Source organism: Erinaceus europaeus, chromosome 18 (assembly GCF_950295315.1).
Source record: "Erinaceus europaeus chromosome 18, mEriEur2.1, whole genome shotgun sequence".
Lineage (NCBI taxonomy): Eukaryota > Metazoa > Chordata > Mammalia > Eulipotyphla > Erinaceidae > Erinaceus > Erinaceus europaeus.
This window is the reverse complement of record NC_080179.1, coordinates 62,508,798-62,526,180: the sequence shown is the minus strand read 5'-3', so window position 1 is coordinate 62,526,180 and position 17,383 is coordinate 62,508,798. Positions and strand designations below refer to the sequence as shown.

General features: G+C 38.3%; 1 protein-coding gene across 2 annotated transcripts in view; it reads right to left on the bottom strand.

Annotated features, from left to right (window-relative positions):
- The window catches only part of ARHGAP15 (Rho GTPase activating protein 15), a 785,763-nt gene that overhangs the window by 173,284 nt on the left and 595,096 nt on the right, over window positions 1-17,383 (bottom strand). The gene's annotated exons all lie outside the window — the stretch shown is intronic.

Below are 17,383 nucleotides of genomic sequence, written 5' to 3'. Positions count from 1 at the left end.
ATCTCCTCCAAACAGATTCTGAATTTAGTTGAATTCCATGGATGATTTTGTACATTGCATACTCTAAGAGCAGAGAATGCTTAAGATTAAGTTTCAACAAAGTGTCCTTATTAGCTCTAAATTCCAACAACACTGTGATTTAATCCTTCCAAGCTATATCAAAAATATACGATCAAAACGCATCTCATGCTGATACTAGTACACAAATGTAGGCCTTATATTTAGTATATGAACTTCCACAAACACTACAGCTGTTGTAGGTATATGTACATATCTGCATGTTATTAAATGTACTGGTTTTCCCACTTGCCTTATAAAAATTTTCCCTTTTCCCTTCTAATTCTGAATGAGAGTCAAGGGAATAATATAAGTAAGAGATCTAGTACGGACTTTTTAAAACATTAATAGGACATTTGTTTGTTCATTAACTTCTTTTAAAAAAATATTTTATTTATTTACTTTAATGAGAAAACTAAGAGAGAAGGAGAGACAGAGAGAGACACAGAGAGAGAGAGAACAGGCCATAACACTGACTGGCCATAGCACTGCTCAACTCTGGCTTGTGGTGGTATTAGAGAATGAACCTGGGACTTCAGAGACTCAGGCATGAAAATCTTTTGCAGAACCATTATGCTATCCAACCCAGCCCTGTTCATTAGTTTCTTTATCAGCTAGGCTTTGGCAATTGTTTTCAGTCTCTAATAAGATTTTTGCCTATAACTTATTTATTTTAATGTTGGTGTACTCTGAATTTAGAAATAAATAAATATAACCACTTGCAAAAATTTTGACAGGATAGTGAAAATTTTGACAGGATTCTTTGTGAAACTACAGACTAACAGTCTCCACTTAATCTGGCATCTATACCATATTCTAAGTCCAAAATGATGATAAAGATTATTTAAGGAATCTACTAACTACAACTGGTAACTTTCTCATTGTGACTGAAAGTTTTAGAGATTTTTTAAAATTTTATTTATTTATTCTCTTGTTGCCCTTTTTTTTATTGTTGTAGTTATTATTGTTGTTGTCGTTGTTGGATAGGACAGAGAGAAATGGAGAGAGGAGGGGAAGACAGAGAGGAGGAGAGAAAGATAGACACCTACAGACCTGCTTCACCGCCTGTGAAGCGACTCCCCTGCAGGTGGGGAGCCGGGGTTCCAACCGGGATCCTTATGCCCATCCTTGTGCTTTGCGCCACCTGCGCTTAACCCGCTGCGCTACAGACCGACTCCCGAGATTTTTTTTTTTTAAACACATCTGAAGAGAGTCTTATTCTAGGGTCTTCCAGTTTCCAGATATATGGAGCATAAAATACTCCTACTTCTACCATAACTTTAGAGAATTATATTTTATACCAACAATTTACAAGGTAGGCTGCATGGGGCCAGGTGATGGGACACCTTTAACTAGCGTTCACATTTAAGCACTCACATTGCAGTGTGTACAAGGACCTAGGTTCAAGCCCCTGGTCTCCACCTGTGGGGAAAAGCTTCACAAGTGGAGAAGCAGGATTGTAGGTATCTGTCTGTCTCTCTCCCTCTCTATCTTCCCCTCTCCTCTCAATTTCTTTCTGACTCTACCCAATAATAATTATATATTTTTAAAAAGATAAGCAGCTTTTATAACAAGGGAGTTACACAAACTAGTAAAGAAAATGTTATAATACTTGATAGTATAATATTTGAATCCCTGGTTCACTTTCCAGTGCATCATAGAAATCAATCAATCAATCAATACAAAAAGAAGCAAAAAAAACCTCAACAAAACTATGCTATAGTCAGCATACATTTCTGCATCTTGATTCTTTTTACTTGACAATATAGAGTCTATTCAAAACCAGAAAATAAAGAGGATATTCATTCTTTTTTTATAGCTGAATATTCAATTTTATAGTTGTACAATAATTTACTTAATCCACTTTCAGTTATAGAATATTTTGCATAGTGCTAGAATAGTCTTAGGCAAGATGATGTATATCTCAACATGAATATTTTCTTGTGTGGTTTAGCAAATTCCTAGAACTTTTTATCCCAAAGCTTTCTTTGTGTGTATTATAAAAAAAAAAAGATGGATAGAACCTATCAAATTCCCTTTATTGACCAGTCACTGGTTTCTGTTGTCATCACAGTGTCTGAAAGACTATGATTTGATTTTATTACTTGTAACTCTTATTAAAAAGCCCATAGAAAAATAGTTCCTTTATTTATATGGTTAAAAAATAAAAACTAAAAGTGAAGTGAGTAAAGAAACAGCTCTTTAAAAATGAACACACATTATTTATTTATTTTCTGTTTTTATTTTCTTTATTTAGTGATAGGATAGAGACAGCCAGAAATTGAGAGGGAAAGGGGAAACAGAGAGAAAGAGAGACAGAGAGACAATTGCAGCCCTGCTTCACCACTCACAAAACTTGCACCCTGTACATGGGAGCAGGGGGCTAGAATCTGGAACCTTGCACATTGTAACGTGCACTCAACCAGGTGTGCCACCACCTGGCCTCCCTAACACACAATATTTATGCACAAGAAGGATTCATATTTAGTTTTTGATAAAGTAAATGTCTGATTATTTAAGCTACACTAACAAGTAATTAATAATAAGTGTACAACAATAGTCACCATACGCAAGGAAATAAATGGGAATACCATACCATTTCAGATGAAATGAACTAATGTCAAATGGAAATGAAAGCAAAGGTTTTTGCTAGAACTGAGCCCTAGCTGCACCAAAGAAAAAGCCTCTGGGGTGGGTGGGTGGGTGGGTGACAGTACAGGTCCAAAAAGGATGGATAACAGAGGTCCTAGTGGGGATTTTATTGTTATGTGGAAAACTGAGAAATGTTATGCGTGTACAAACTATCATATTTACTGTCAACTGTAAGACATTAATTCCCCAATAAAGAAATTAACAACAACAAAAGAAGTGAGTACAATCATGACAACTCCACTATATTTCCAGGGGACACGTTTTCCTTCCTTTTTTGCAGAGGGTGAGGTGGAAGAGGAGGGAGAGAAGCAGCACTGTTCCACATTAACCTTATGCTTTTAGACATGAACTGGGAGCTTGAACCCACATCCTCACACTTGGTAACATGTGCACCCTATAAGGGCTCACCACAACAAGGCCTCTCAAATTAATTTAGATGTTCATTCAATAATATAATTGATAAGATGTCTAGCAGTTGTCATATATTGTGCTAAGGACATGAGATACTGGGTGGGAAGACAATTTTATGAAAACAGGATGAAGCCCCACCTGCAGGGGGAAAGCTTTGAGAGTGGGGAAGCAGGGCTGCAGGTGTCTCTCTCTCTCTATATATATATATATCCCAATCCCTCTCAAGTTCTGGCTGTCTCTATCCAATAAATAAATAAAGATAATAAAAAATTAAAAAAAAAAACCAGGATGAAGAATGGGGATTGAAAGGTATTTAGTAAATGATATATAATCACTTAAAAGCTTTGAAAATCTTCAGCTTCTATTTAACATCATAACTTTTTTTTTAGTGTCTCTAGGGAAAAAGTTGCTTCTTTTTTTTTTTTTTTTTTTTGATCCAGCAGAAAGGTAGAAAGGCAACGACAGAGAATAGAACTGAAGCTTCTGTCAATGCATCGGGGGCTGGGCTGGAACCTGGGTCACATACATGGCGAAGCAGCACGATTTCCAAGTGAGTTATTGCACCATCCCTGAAGGAACTACCTCTTAGAATGTTTTATTTACTTTATCAATACAAAGACATGATTAATGTGCTTCTTACTAAGCACCTTTGAAGCTTAGAAGTAACAGTCATGACAAAGACTGTGTGTATTGGGACAACTCTAGATATCTCCAGTGCGCAGAAGCCTTGGTTTCATATCTCAGACTGACTGCTCAGGAGAGGAAGGAAGGCACAGGCCAAAGCACAGGATGCTTACATTTGCAATAGTCCTGATGACCTTAGCAGGAGAGTGACATTGTCGAAAGGCCTCTGGCAGGAGTATGTGGACAACAGATGGTGTGTCCAAAATGGCAATGAGCAAGGAACTCAGTGGAGAAGCTCTATTGTACCACAGTATAGCTTTTTCTATGGGGGTAAAAGCATTTCAATGCAGTTAGGAAAAAAGAGAGATATTCAGGTATATTCATGAAACTATTAAACATGAAAACTGATGGTGAGGCACATAACAAAGAATGCAAGTACAGAGATTAATTACTGCATGCCAAATTTACTGTATGTTCAGAGAAATCAAGAGACTCTATTTTTCTGAAGTTTACAAGGACCTGCTGTTAGGTTAAAAGTGAGAATCCATTTGGATTATCTGCCAAAGACAAGACTTCAATGGTACTTCAGTATCATGTACTGCTTTGGCCACTCTACAAAAGGGAATTACAATTAATTGGATTATGCTGGTCTCTGCACACTGATCGCAAGGAAAGAGAGAATAAAAGTGTAACTATTGTTAACAGGTCATAGCTATCACCATCCATGGGATTTGCGTTATTACTTACCAATAAGATGAATTTCTTCTTTCCAATCTGCTAAGTTGAAGTCGTTTTAATTATAGAGTTAAAAATTTAAAGGAAAGGCAAACTCACTTTTAGTGGCTTATTAATAATTGACCTGAGTTTTATTCCTCTGTATCATAAGAGGAAAAATTTGGCTTATTTGTTGTTGAGAAAAATTTGTCTTACCTGAGATTCCTTTACCATCTTTTCTCAATTCCAATTTCTATGGAATTTTTTTTCTATTGTAGTTCTACAAATTTTACGCTCACAACAATGTTTCTGGGGATCCAGAAATAGGTAGTGTCTACTTGCAAGGGACTTTACTCATCTAGAAAAGTATTTAAGGCTCAACAAAATAAATCACTGGGATAGCATGTCGCTTTTTCATGTACATGACCCAGCTTTGAGTCTGCCCCCCAGCCCCCACTGCACTAAAGAAAACCTTAGTGCTATGGAGGCCCCCTCCTCTTTTTTAAGTTTTTTAAATTATCTATATTTATTGGATAGAGACAGCCAGAAATTGAGAGGGCAGGGGTAGACAGAGAGGGAGAGACAGACAAAGAGACTCCTGCAGCCCTGTTTCACCACTTGCTTTCCCCGCTGCAGGTGGGGACCAGGGCCTCAAACCTAGGTCCTTGTGCACTGTAACATGTGTGCTCAACCAGGTGCACCACACCCGGCCTTTCTTTCTCTTTAAAAAAAAAAAAAAGAAAGAAAGCAAAGTGCTTAGAACTGCAAACTCCAAACATGACTGTATATATTAATTAATTTTTAAATATATTTTATTTATTTTTTCCCTTTTGTTGCCCTTGTTTTTTTATTGTTGTTGTAGTTACTGTTGTTGTTGTTGATGTCATCATTGTTGGACTGGACAGAGAGAAACGGAGAGAGGAGGGGAAGGCAGAGAGGGGGAAAGAAAGACACCTGCAGACTTGCTTTACTGCCTGTGAAGCAACTCCCCTGCAGGTGGGGAGCCAGGGGCTCCAACCGGGATCCTTCCGCTGGTCCTTGCGCTTTGTGCCACGTGTGCTTAACCTGCTGCGCTATAGCCTGCCTGACTCCCGTATTAATTTATTTTTATCCTATAGCTTATAAGATGAACTACAGGCACACACATTAGTTCAGGTTTACTAATAGGGCAATGAAGGTCCAAAAACTAAGCTTCAAGTTCAAGTTTACTCACACATATTTAGCTACAAGTACTTAATCTGTTTTTAAGCCTGAAACCTAGTGACTCCACCAGAACAACGTGTGGGCTTGTTCATTCTGATTGGGTTGACAGATAAAATTACCTCAAGGCATTGGCAATAAGTGATTCATAGACTTTTGGCAGATTGAGGTGGGTAAGGAAAACTGTTCTAAACTGATGTTATTTATCTGCATGTGGCCTCAGAACCAGTCACATCAGCGTTCTATACATTATTAGTAATGCAGTTTATCAAGCCCTATCTCAGACCTACTAAATCAGAATCTCAAGGGTACATCTGGCCATTCGGCAGCATGCTATAGTCTCAGAGCCACTCTACTGGCAAACAGATGTGAAGTGGACGAACAGTTGATTATTGGCAAGCAGTCTCTTTATGGCCAGTGCAAAGCAGGTTGTGAAACACTGTAAAAGGTTGTCTGAAATTCAGAGAATTGGCTTAGCTGTGCTGCAAAGAGATAATAAAATGTTCTCCTGTGTCTCAAAGGTTCTCAAAAGACAAACTTGAATCTTTTAAATAGATAGGCTACATATTTGATATGCGGACTCTCTCAAAAGCCTAGACCAAGTAGATTAGAAGCTTCCAATAGCACAGCTATATACAAGATACTGGGTACTGTACAGCAAACCATAACAAAGGGACTTTTCAAAGTTAACCCTATTAACAAATAATGTGATGATAATATTAACTATTGATTGTCTTTTTGAACCCTAAGACAGCAGGAACCTCACATCTTCACTATAGAGCCCCTACTTCCCTCAGTCCTGGCACCCTTGGATAGGGCCCACTTTCCCGTATGCATCTCCCAATCCAAACCAAATAATATTGCATCCGCCGATCACAACCTAACCAAAGCAACGATTGCCATCTCAACATGCTTCACCTCAGACTGTATCCAGAGACTTCACGTGTGGAATGACAACCCTTCAGCTTCATTACTCGGGTGAGACCTTTCCTTTAATAGTACACTCTAATTTCATCTCAGGTAGTTCACTTTCTAACAAAGTCCCATAACCTAGACATACAACAGTTTCTGTGAGAGAGAGCTTATGTTCACACGTATCCATAAACTACTGCAAAATATATACCTGAAAGCAGGATTACACTAGAGTTTGCAGTGAGTACCTCCCTAACACTTCCTCTCCACTATTCCAAACTTGGGATCCATGATTGCTCAACAAATTGTTTGGCTTTGTATGTTAACTCTCTTTTCAATCACCAGGTTCCAGATGCCACCAGGATGCTGACTAGGCTTCCCTGGATTGAAGACCCCACCAATGTGTCCTGGAGCTCAGATTCCCCAGAGACACACCTTACTAGGGAAAGAGAGAGGCAGACTGGGAGTATGGACCGACCAGTCAACGCCCATGTTCAGCGGGGAAGCAATTACAGAAGCCAGACCCTCTACCTTCTGCAACCCTCAACGACCCTGGGTCCATGCTCCCAGAGGGCTAGAGAATGGGAAGGCTATCATGGGAGAGGGTGGGTTATGGGGATTGGGTGGTGGGAATTGTGTGGAGTTGTACCCCTCCTACCTTATGCCTTTGTTCACTAATCCTTTCTTAAATAAAAAATTAAAAAAAAAAATGTTCTCCTGTGTGTGAGAGAAGTGTGAGTGTGGAAATGATATCTAGTCTAAGTTCTATGAGACAACACAGTTGGGAATATAATGATCTACTTAAGAGAACAGAAAGTAGAAATGCGTCTGCAATTTAGTTAGGAAGCAATTGCTCAAGGTCAAGGTATCATCTGGTCAGAACCAAGGAAAGATTGTAGAAATGCTAAGAAGAGACTGAGTCTTTAAAAGCTTCAATGGAAGTGGGAGATGGTAAGAGGAAAAAATCATCTAGCAAAACGATCCTTTCTAGCTAGAGGTATATAGATTACCTACCGATAGAAAGAGCCCTTTCTTGATGACCCAGCATGATTTTTTTTTTTACTCTTATTAAATTTGTTTTCAAGAAGGAGATGCCAGTGACAATGAGTTTGGTTTGGATATGCTATTAAATATTTTTTGGGAGTTGTCATTGTGCCTTTACTGCGCTGGGCTGAGTCTTTTTTTTTTTTTTTTTTTTAGGGAGACAGAGGGGCAGAGATAGGGGAAAAAAGACACCACAGTACTGAAGCTTCTCCCACTGTAGTGAGAGCCAGACTTGAACTGAGTTTGTCTCTATGGTATAACTCCCAGATAAGTTATCTTGCTGGCCCTGCCTATTGGGATTTCATGAGGCACACTTTTGAATATTTGGGCAAGAAGATGATGATTAGATAGGTTAATATGAGAGTTATAGGCATAGAAGTAAAGATTCAATAGTAGTATTAATAGAAAAAGACTTATTAATAACAAAGCCAGTGCTAACAACACAAATCATTAGCTTTGATCCTTTTTTTAAAAAAAAATTACTTATTCCCTTTTGTTGCCCTTGTTGTTTTTTATTGTTGTCATTATTAGATTGTGTCATTGCTGGATAGGACAGAGAGAAATGAAGACAGGAGGGAAAGACACAGGGGGAGAGAAAGATAGACACCTGCAGACCTGCTTCACTGCCTGTGAAGCGACTCCCCTGCAGGTGGGGAGCTGGGAGCTGGAATGAGGGATCCTTAGACCAGTCCTTGTACTTTGTGCCACCTGCTCTTAACCCGCTGTGCTACTGCCTGACTCCCTAGCTTTGCTTCTACCATGTCTGTCACAGTCATGTCTGTCACAATAAAGGACATTTTACACATATTTTTCATTTTAACTTCCACATTAGGAAACAAGATATCAAAATTAATATTTAACATGGGAACATATTAGTGCCAGAGCAATTTAGTAACTTGCTCAAATCCATACCAGGAGTTATTATCTGACAGCAAAGTTTCACACACTTTTACTCATAAAATCTTTTACAAAACCACCTAAATAGCAGTTAGAGAGAAAAATGTTTATGTAGAAACAGAGCAAGAAGAGGACTGCATTCAAATCTTGTCCCAGAATATGATCATGTTTACATTAGGTTCAGAAGCAAATAGCTCCAGACCAAGACACCAAATAAATAGCCAGTGGACAACATGGATTCCCGAAGTTAAAGTTGATCTCCAATGTTTAGCATCTATCTGACTCAGTGTACTTAACAGGATAGTAGCCGCAGCTTCCTTGCATTGGTGGAGTTGGGGTGCCTGTGATGCCGAATAGCCATGCTGCTGAGCACCTGGCCACACCCCCCCACCACCACTGAAAGCCCCATACACTCGGATGTGCTAGGAATCGATAACAACTACCAGTGGTGTATATTTTATGGGTCAAAAGACACTTCAAGTTGAGAGGAACAAAACACATGGAGGGATAGGTGTTTCTCAGGATGAATGACGTTGTCTGTTGCAAATGACCAGTTGATTGTCATCATTCAGCTAACCTGTCAGATTCACAACTCTCGTGCTTATACCTAAATGTTTAGGAAGGCAACACTGAATGATGACTCTTGATTAAAAGTATAAAATGATTTTTAGGAATTGGATCTTTTAATTTTCTTTAAATCTAGGTTACATTTTCCCCTTAGTCAACAGAGCTATTTTTAAACAGGAAATAGCCATAAGTTAATATGAATGTGTGATAAATTTGTACTTGGATATACTTACATAGCACAGATCATCGACAAATTGTATTTATATAGTGAATATAATAGTTCCAAGCTATCTACAGTGTAACCTCCTTACTTTGGCTTTTATTTATTTCCCCCTAGACCATCACACCCATTCCTTCCTCCTACCTCCTGCTACCCATTCTTGAAAGCCTGAAGGAAATCTGTACTCTTCTAGGAATGCTGCTTAGAGCAATCCACTTTTCCTTGATCTCATTTTACTTTGAAAACTAACCATTTATTGCCTGTGAGACTAATTGGGAGATTAAGCATTCTTCTATTTTCTCTTGCTTTCTATTCTCTTAGAGATCCTTTCTACGGGTCTAAAAAGGCAGAAGCAAAGGAGTCTTAGTGATGTCATGCAGACAGGTAAGATCCTGCGTATTAAACAGAGTATAAATAGTAGAGCAGTGATGTAGAAGAAAGAGAGAGCCAGAGACAAAAACAAAAACAAAGGCAAAACAAAACATATATATGAATCCAATATTCTGTCATTTGAAACCGAGAAGCCCAGTAGTCCAGAGAAATATTTCATAATCTCAAAACACTGTAACTTGGTTTTGAATTTTGTTGAAACTTTCTGGGTGGGGATGGAAAAGAACAAAAATCTTTTGTGTTAGGCCATCTCTAAATCTTTAATGCCACGAAGAAACACATGTACATGCATTTATTTCAATGTATAATTATTGACATAAACACAGCTGCTCTCTATGTTAAAGGAACATTAAACTCACAAAAGCATGGAAATTCCTAGTTAGAGAGCCTACTCCATCCTTAACATGCCTTGTTGTGCCCAGATGCTGCATGCATTTTTGCTCCATTTAAAAGGTTGATGTTCAAAAGCATTAAGGTGATAGAAAAATTAGCTGGAGAAAGGATCGAATCACGTAGCGATGTCCTATTCTTAAACTTTATTATGTTCCAATTTCCATAATGTCTAGGCACAACAAAACAAATTAAGAATTAGAGAAGGGATGATTTGACTCTAGAGTTTTGAATTGGGAGAGGGCACCAGAACGCTACACATGCAACACTACACAAGACACATACAGCCAAAACAGAAGACTACTGAAATTGTGTGGTTTATGTTAAATTTAAAATAGAAATTTACACTTCCCTTTAGATCCTGAAATACACAAAAAGTTGCAAGGCAGCCTACAACAAAGCAATTGACAAGAAAGATAGCATCTGCTTTTTTGTCTATTCAAGCTGAAGTTTTTCATTCTAAATGCAAGCAATGCTTCCCAAGTTAACATAATTAACTCATGACAATCCTGAAACATCATAATATAAGATACAGATGGAAATTCAAAGCTTTAAAAATGTCAGCTAACTGCATCAGGATTATCACTTTTTTTTTAAGTGAACAAACCACAATACTAATTAAAACAGGTGTTTTAATTTCAAACCCTTTTTACATGTTATGAAATTACAACTAGGGTTATTTATTTATTAGTGTTCTGTGAAACATACATCTTAGAAAAAAAAAAGGATCTGTGAAAACAACAAAGTGAAAAGATAAAAAAGAATAGCACTCAGCACTGCATTCTGACACAAAAGAAGACCAGTCCTTCAATTAGTCAGTAATTTCCGTGTGACTACTTGACAGAATCTACTAATTGTTAATCTTCCACTAACTATTGCTTTACATAATTAATTATATTCAAATAAAAACAACAAAGACATGTAGGCCAGTTGCCCTTTTGAGATTTTTTTATTTTCCACAAACTGATTCTGCTTACTGACACTATTTTCAGTATGAAAAGGTATTAATCTCATAGAAGAAAACACATTAAAGTGTGAGCATACTTTGTCTTCTACCTTCCTTAGAGAGCAAGCACCCCACCCCCAACCCTACCACCAAGGACACAACAACAACAACAACAAAAACCCTAAAGCTAGTGACTGCTTGACACAAATCTATCCTTGAAGCAATCATAACAGCCAAAGTCCTTTGAGTTGGGATCTTTCCTATTAATTTAGCATTGCATAAAATTCAGACTAACCAGTCCAGAGGTCAAGCATCATTCATCATTAGTTGAAGTGACATTTTCAACCCTTCATATTGCAGCTGCTGGGAAGGAGGGAGAAAGGTATTCTTTGCAAGGCAAAAAAACAAGACAGGGAACACAATCCTGGCTCTATTCACAGAAGAGAGAACAAGGTGCCTCTATGTCAGCATGATAATATGCTTAAATTTGGTGATGTCATTCTTCTCTAACCCTGGAGTCACTAAGCAGAGGGCAGCTGCATTCCTACACTTAGGAGTTCTGGTGGAGATCAGTATTAGCCATTTTAGATGTAAATGAAGTCCTTTAGTGGGGTTGGGAGAACATAGCTTTGTGAGCTGAAATGATGATTTATATCCCAATCTTATCTTGTTTTTGAGCGATTGCAACTTGTTAACAAGGCTGTCCTTGTTCTTATGGCATCCCCCAGGCATAAAAAAATTCTGGGAAGCTGGATATGATCCCTTTTGAAATGGCAAAACAGCATTCCAAGGCTGTGCAGCAAACACACTTGCCAAATCAGGACCTCTGAAGCTTTGCAGTTCACAAATGAAAGATCACTCTCTCTTTTGTGGGATGTCTCCCCCACTTTTTCCCCCCTGAAATATTAAGGTCAGGGCAGGAAATGGGAGCAAGTAATGTGAAAAATGACTCAAAATAAAACAGATAAGTTGTATTTAAAGGACCAGTGCTTTACAGGACTTTTCATAATGCATAGATGTTTGCTAAATTTTAAGACATTCCTGGGCTTTAAGTCATCAGGATATGTATTAGGAAGCAAAGTTTCTCTGGCAAATATCTGAAGTCTAATGACAAGTAGTATGAAAAAATATCCATGAAAGAAATAAGATCCGGTTTCTGCTAAGTTGTCTCATTCTTGAGTCGCTGTTGCAGGCTGTGTCCTACTTAATGGAATTTTGGGAAGAAAGTATCGTGGGGGAAAAAATTAAAGTCTAACTTTGGTGCCAACTCTCCTATTGAGTTAGTGCGACATGTCTGAAAACTATCTGTCATAATTGCTTTATCGTGTGTAAGAAAATAATTTTCCATTTTTTTGAGAACATTAAAACTAAAAACAATGGGCATTTCATTTAAACAAAGGAATTTTAAGAAACTCTCTAGAGTGATGGCTAATATGAATTTGAAATATACACACATATTTATAATTCTGTTATTATGTCAATACTCATTTAATTTACTTAGCATTTTCATGTGTAATAACTCCACTAACACTTCTAATTTTCTCTGTTGGACACAGTCATATTTACTCAAAAGGGATAAGTGGAACAAATAATGGCCTAGGATGGGGGCAGGTGAAATCACATGTCTTTCGGATGCTTTCACATGTGGTCAGAGACCATACAGTGGCTCAGTTTTTAGATCTGATCCTGAGGGGATTGTGCACTCTTTATTTATATCAAAACCATATGGGATTCTGGCGTTACAAACTACTTTACAAAGTAGAGTTTAAGTTTGCATGTAGATGGCTCATATTCAAATAGACATAAAAAAACCCCCTAAAACTTGTTCATATACAGTGTTTTCAAGACTGTTGTGAATTCTGAATGTTTTTTGCAATTCACAGTTAATTACTTTGAGATGGACTGAGTTCATACAAAGATCACATGGTCATCTTAGAAAGGTAATTATCGAATGTAAATTGGTACAGCCTCTGTGGAGAGCAGTCTGGAAAATTCTCAGAAGGCTAGACATGGACCTCCCATATGATCCAGTAATTCCTCTCCTGGGGTTATACCCCAAGGACTCCATAACACCCAACCAAAAAGAGGTATGTACTCCTATGTTCATAGCAGCACAATTCATAATAGCTAAAACCTGGAAGCAACCCAGGTGCCCGACAACAGATGAGTGGCTGAGAAAGCTGTGATATATATACACAATGGAATACTATGCAGCTATCAAGCACAATGAACCCACCTTCTCTGACCCATCTTGGACAGAGCTAGAAGGAATTATGTTAAGTGAGCTAAGTCAGAAAGATAAAGATGAGTATGGGATGATCCCACTCATCAACAGAAGTTGATTAAGAAGATCTGAAAGGGAAACTAAAAGCAGGACCTGACCAAATTGTAAGTAGGGCACCAAAGTAAAAACCCTGTGGGGAGGGGTAGACATGCAGCTTCCTGGACCAGTGGGGGGTGGGAGTGGGTGGGAGGGATGGGTCACAGTCCTTTGATGGTGGGAATGGTGTTTATGTACACTCCTAGCAAAATGTAGACATATAAATCACTAGTTAATTAATATGAGAGGGGGAAAATTAATTGTATGTCTCAAAGTTTTTCAAAACACAAACCGAATCTTTTTAATATATACGCTGTGTATTTGATATGCGGACTCTCTCAAAAGCCTAGACCAAGTAGATTAGAAGCATCCAATAGCACAGCTATATACAAGATACTGGGTACTGTACAGCAAACCATAACAAAAGGACTTTTCAAAGTTAACCCAATTACCAAATAAAGTGATGATAACATTAACTATCGATTGTCTTTTGGAACCCTAAGACAGCAGGAACCTCACATCTTCACTATAGAGCCCCTACTTCCCCCAGTCCTGGAACCCTTGGATAGGGCCCACTTTCCCGCATGCCTCTCCCAATCCATATCAAATAATATTGCATCCACCGATCACAACCTAACCAACGCAACGATTGCCACCTCAATATGCTTCACTTCAGACTGTGTCCAGAGACTTCACGTGTGGAATGACAACCCTTCAGCTTCATTACTCGGGTGAGACCTTTCCTTTCATAGTATGCTCTAATTTCATCTCAGGTGGTTCACTTTCTAACAAAGTCCCAAAACCTAGATATACACCAGCTTCTGTGAGAGAGAGCATATGTTCACACGTATCCGTAAACTACTGCAAAATATATACCTGAAAGCAGAAGTACACTAGAGTTTGCAGTGAGTACCTCCCTAACATTTCCTCTCCACTATCCCAAGCTTTGGGTCCATGATTGCTCAACAATTTGTTTGGCTTCATATGTTAACTCTCTTTTCAGTCACCAGGTTCCAGATGCCATCAGGATGCTGGCCAGGCTTCCCTGGATTGAAGACCCCACCAATGTGTCCTGGAGCTCAGCTTCCCCAGAGACCCACCCTACTAGGGAAAGAGAGAGGCAGACTGGGAGTATGGACCAACCAGTCAACGCCCATGTTCAGCGGGGAAGCAATTACAGAAGCCAGACCTTCTACCTTCTGCAACCCACAATGACCCTACCCTGGGTCCATGCTCCCAGAGGGATGGAGAATGGGAAAGCTGTCAGGGGTAGGGGGTGGGATATGGAGATTGGGTGGTGGGAATTGTGTGGAGTTGTACCCCTCCTACCCTATGGTTTTGTTAATTAATCCTTTCTTAAATTAAAAAAAAAACTAGTAAAAAATAAAAGAAAGGTAATTATCTGAATGACTTAAGAATTTTCTTGTAAGTTCCTAAATTAATTAAACAAATACTATATAATTTGGGCATTGTCTCACATATAAAAAAATCTCACATTCATGATCTAATTTAACAGTAACAATAACCTGGGGGAAAGTTATTAGTTGGTATTCCTTGCATTTAAGAGGACAGAAAATGGAATTTCAATTAGACAACCACACAAACTTCTTAAATAGGAAAAACAGGATTTGAACCAAATCTTAGACTCAAATACTCTTTTATTGGTGTCTTGGTAGCACCTGAATTATCTTTTCATTTTAATTCATAAACAATATGTTGGTTGATAATGCAGAAAACATTCAATAACAAAAAACTGTAATTTCAGCTTCAAAACATGTAGTTTGAAAGACACAGATGAATGTAGGAGGGCCTTAGCTGGCTCTTTGTGGCCTTTTGGTTCATTTTCCTTATCCTGGATCAAACAGATGAAAAGTTTTCTATAAAAGAGGATGCTCCATATGCTCATTTGTGTGTGTGTGTGTGTGTGTGTGTGTGTGTGTGTGTGTGCATGCACGCGCGTGCGCACGTGTGTGTATGATTCGATAAGATACAAGTAGGACCTACTAACCATTAAAGAACGGAGCAGAGAGAATCCTTGAAATGACAGCAATAACATTTCCACTCCAGCTGCTTAAGAACAATGTACATATGCAGGCCCAACGCCCAATTAGATCTGTTCCTATGATTACATCCCAGTTACTGTAAAAGGTTCTCTGATAGAGGACCTTAAAAAAAAATTCAACCCTGTATTCCAGTATGAATTTTCAATTAAAGGAATAAAAATGAGTGAAACAACTAGGCTCAAAATGATTGGTTCCTTCAGCTGCCAGAATAAGGCCCTGCACTTGCATTTGATATCTATGGCAGTGACTTCAGTCTAACCTTTCAAGTTAATTCTTGTCAGCAAGGCAACCACTACTTTGTGAGATGATTTTGTAGTCTAATGGATGTTGTCAGGAAATTATTTTTGAGTTTCATCCAAATTTAAGCTTTCCAGAAACAAGTTTTAGTTGTACATTTCCCTCCTCTCATATTTATGGCTAATGTAGATACTTTATTATGGGCTTCTCCTTGTTTTTCTTCTTTTCTCCAAATCATACTATTGGAGAAAAAGTGATTTATAAGGCAGTTGTAAAATAAGTATAATCTCTTAGCTCCCTGTGTTAGGTGCATGAATTTCTTTTTCAAAGCTTCAGATTGGTAGATGAAGAAAAAAAAAGAAAGAAGAGTTTAGTCTGTCTGTTAGAAGCTCTCCCCCTCTTGTCTGCAGGAATGTTAACTGTTAATATGGTGACTACATATCCTTTGAGAACATGAGGAATCTTTGCAAGAAAGGGAAGCACAGATAGGTGGGAATCTTTGAACTGTACCTTGTAAGAGTTGCTGGGGAAAGTTCACCAAACAAACTAAATCTGTAAGAAGACTACTTCAACTTCAACAGCTTTAAGATTCTTTGTATTGCCATCATTCATTGGTAACTGGGGAGTTTTTTTACAGCCTTTCAAATCTTAGAGTCCTTTCAATCACTAGATGCCTTAAAGGGACAGAAGGCCTTAAAATGTGCTCCAGATCCCTCCTTGAAAAAGATACAGAGACAGAGGGGGGGGAAAGTCAAACAACAATACAAAAAGCATTAATACAAAGAACAGTGGGGTCTCTCCCTAATTTGACTTTCTCTACAGGTGGCCTGCAGCTGCATCCAAACAGGTTACCCCATTGCCTTCCCATGAGCAAGACAACAAAGTGCTATCTGTATTCACAAGAATGCATTTAGTGGCAAAGACTGATTCAGGTCTACAAATAAGAAAAAAGCTTGTTTCCCTCTGCATAGCCTGAGGTAACTCTGTGCACCAGCAGAAGACAGTAGCACTCTTGTCTCACTGACTGTGTGTGAACATAAAGGAGTCAGAAACCTACTTCACATGACTCAAGGAGGCCCCAGGCCAGCAAGGAGTTGATTCATTCTATTTACATCTGTGTGAACCCCACTGACTACAGACAGCAGCTGAGCCGGCAGAATCAATAAGGAATATTCTGTTTTCAATTGACTTCGAGGTAAACTATACATATAGGTCTCTAAGATTGATATAACTGCTTAAATAAGTACTAGTCATCAATGCTGGAACATTATGCTGAAGGAGGCAAACTTAGGGCTCGCCTATTTGGCTTGAAAATAATTGATCAGACCATCTTTACTGATCTCATGTAAGAATAGATGTAACGCCCTGCCCACATGGTTGTCTGATGATAAAATAATGGAGAGAAGCAAAGGCAGAAGATTTCTGACTGTGAACAGATAACCTTTTTAAAGCTGAGTTAGAAGTCAATATTTAAGAAATAGTTTTAGAAAGCACTATCCAATAACATTGGCTCTTCTATGTAATATTTACATGTGAGAGCATTGAAGTCATTTCAGGAGTTTTTTCCCCTTCCTTTATGATATGAACACATACAAAAATGGATTCATATTTGTGCCTTTATGGAATTTCTACTCCCCAATTCATAGGTAGATTTAGAAACGAGTAACTCATGTTCTCTTCAATCAACTAATATATACATATACTCTCCCCATTCCCATGATCAAACAAGCTATCTCTGA